Source organism: Rhinolophus ferrumequinum, chromosome 12 (assembly GCF_004115265.2).
Source record: "Rhinolophus ferrumequinum isolate MPI-CBG mRhiFer1 chromosome 12, mRhiFer1_v1.p, whole genome shotgun sequence".
NCBI classification, from domain to species: Eukaryota; Metazoa; Chordata; class Mammalia; order Chiroptera; family Rhinolophidae; genus Rhinolophus; species Rhinolophus ferrumequinum.
In genome coordinates this window covers 39,987,547-39,990,537 of record NC_046295.1, presented here as the reverse complement: position 1 = coordinate 39,990,537, position 2,991 = coordinate 39,987,547, and positions in this window count along the sequence as shown.

Below are 2,991 nucleotides of genomic sequence, written 5' to 3'. Positions count from 1 at the left end.
AACCCATTTCTCTGAATTTCCACTTGGAGCTCTCTATAAAGAATGGCGTTTGTGAGTCACAGAAAGACCAGTTTCACTACAGATGAATGAAATAGTGAGTTCTTTTCTTTTTACATTACAAGAATGCCAGAGGTAAGCAGGCCAGTACGGTGTGTTCATGATTCCACCAGGGACATAGGTGTCTTCTATCTGTTCCTCAGACACTTTCAGAATATAGCTTTTGTCCTCATGCTTTCCCCCTGGAGATCTCAAGACATTTTCTCCACCAACTGCATTACATCAGGAACAAGTGGAAGGCAGAGGGCAAAAGGTGCATGCCAGCTAATGGTTCTTCCTGAGAGAAAAGGAGCTCTTGGCAGCAAGGAATTGGCTTGGTGCTATCAATGGGCCTTGGTGTTGCTAGGAGCTGGCCTGGCACACACAGTCAGGCCTTGGCAACTGAAGGGGCAGCACTAGAGATACCAGAATTATAGAGAGGGTTGCAGAGAAAAGAAGTGAAAAAAACTTTTGACTATTCACAAGTTGGGCTAGATTTGACCTTATTCCATGGTATACTACCTAAATGGACCACTGTAAATATGGCCAAAAAAGTCAAATTAACTCTGTGTCTCGATTATATAAATAGTCTTGGAGAAAGCAAACTGAGAAAGCAAATGGCAAAACTAAAATACAGTTATATTTGCAAACAGGAGAACCTAGTTTTGACATTTTCTTAAATAACCAAGATTTATTCTTTAAAAAAATTAAATAACACAAGTGATACATAAACACATATGCAATATGAAAAATTCAAATAATATAAAAATGTATACGGTAAAAATTGCAATCCCCTTTCCCTTCTTCCATAATCCTCTCATTTCACTAGCAGGAACCACGGCTAAAATATTAGTTCATTTATTAAAAAAATTTCACTTTACATTTATTTTCAAAATTTGGTTTTCTTTTATATATATATTTATGTGCATATTTCTATATATATTTCTATATCTCTCTCTATATATATTTCTATATGTATTTCTTTTATATATATACTTTTTATATATATATATATATATACACAGATATACATATATATCTGTGTATATATACAGAGGGTGCCAAAAAATGTATACACATTTTAAGAAAGGAAAAAAACTATTAAAATTGTAATACTCAATATACACCAATAACAAGATGAATATAAGTCATGTGTATACATTTTATTGGCACCCTTGGTATATATAAAAACACCTATATATATACATATGTATATATATATACACACACACATATAGTATTTATATTTATACTAATATAATATTTTATATATATATATATATATACATATATATATATATATAATATTCTACATGTTGTTTTTTTCCCATAGCAAGTAGAACTGCTAGTCTAAGTTTTAACATTGAACATTTTGGTGGATATGAAACTCCAAAATGTCCTTATCCAATATTTATTGCCACAAATGGTATATGACAATATTCATTTCGCAACCCAGAGTCATTCTTTATTTTGCACTTGGTATCCACTGTTTTCGTTTGCATTTCCTTGATTATTATTGATGTTGAGGACCTTCCCATATATTTATGGGCCTTTAGGAATTCTTGTTCTATGTATTGTGTACCTTTATCATTCCCTTGCTGATTGATTTGTAGGGGTTATTTATATAGTATGGAAATTAATGTTTTGTTGAAAACATGTAAGTTGCAAACATTTTCTCTCTGTTTGCAACTTCTCTTTTAACTTATTATGGTGTCTTTTATCCTGTAAGAGATTTCATTTTTATGTAATAAAAATATTTATTTTATTAAAAAATTTTTTTTTAGCTTCTGAGTTTTATGTTTTTTAATGAAGGTTTGCCTTACTCCATGATTATAAGGATATTCTCCCCTAGTTTATTTAGATACTTTATAGTTTGGCTTTAGAGTTAGCCCAGAATCTGAACTCTATTATCTGGTGTGATATAAGTAGGAATCTAACTTATCTTTTTCTATATGGCGTAATGGAATCAGAATGTGTGGGTGCATTTCCAGCTTTGCTATTTGCTTGTAGTTCTGAGTTACTAGACTCCTTGTGTCTCAAATTTATCATCACAAAATGTGGATAACACTTTTACCTATCTTATAGGATTGTAGGAAAGATGAAGTGCATTAGTACATGCAAAACACTTAGAACAGTATCTGGAATATATAAGCCCTTCTTAATATATGCTAGCAGACAACAATAAAAACCCAACTAACAAAACAAAACAAAACAAATACCCTCCCCCCAAACAAAAACAGCAACAAAACAAATACAATGTCTCCTCTAATGAACTGACACACCATATTTACTCTGATTTATATACAGAAATGGGTCTTTTTTAGGTTCTATTCTGTTTTCATTGATCTTTGTGTCAATTCCCTTTGTTTTAATTATGATGACTTTGAGGTATTTTTGCTATCTGGAAGGGCATATATCTCTCATTGTTCTTTGTAATTGATATTCTTACGTATTTATTTTGTACAGACGAGTTTAGAATTATCTTAAGTTCCATAAGAAACATCTTGTTGAGTTCCATAAAAAAGCCTAAGTTCCATAGAAATTTGGCATAGAATTGCATTACATTTATAAATCAATCTAGGGAGAATTGGTCTCCCTCCTTGAAATGACCAAGGCTCCTTAAATCATTTATTTCCTTTGCCAACCTGTGTAAGTTGGGGTGATTACAGTCAGCATTTCAGGCAGTGCTATATTGATAGGCAGCGGAGACAAAGGAAGCCGTTTATTTCCATTAATTGGTAGATATTTTTTCAGTAGTCTCTTTCCAGGACTAAGGAATAAGATGAGAGGGATACTTTTCTCGTGAACTGAGTGGATCCTTGTGGGGACAGAGCCCCAAAAAGCAGTTTCCAGGCTCTCGGCCTCACATAGAAAGGTGCTGGCTCAGGTAGTAAATGGCCATCGACTGTGATCAAATGGCCATCAGCTGTGGCTAGTTGGCCATCAGCTGTAATC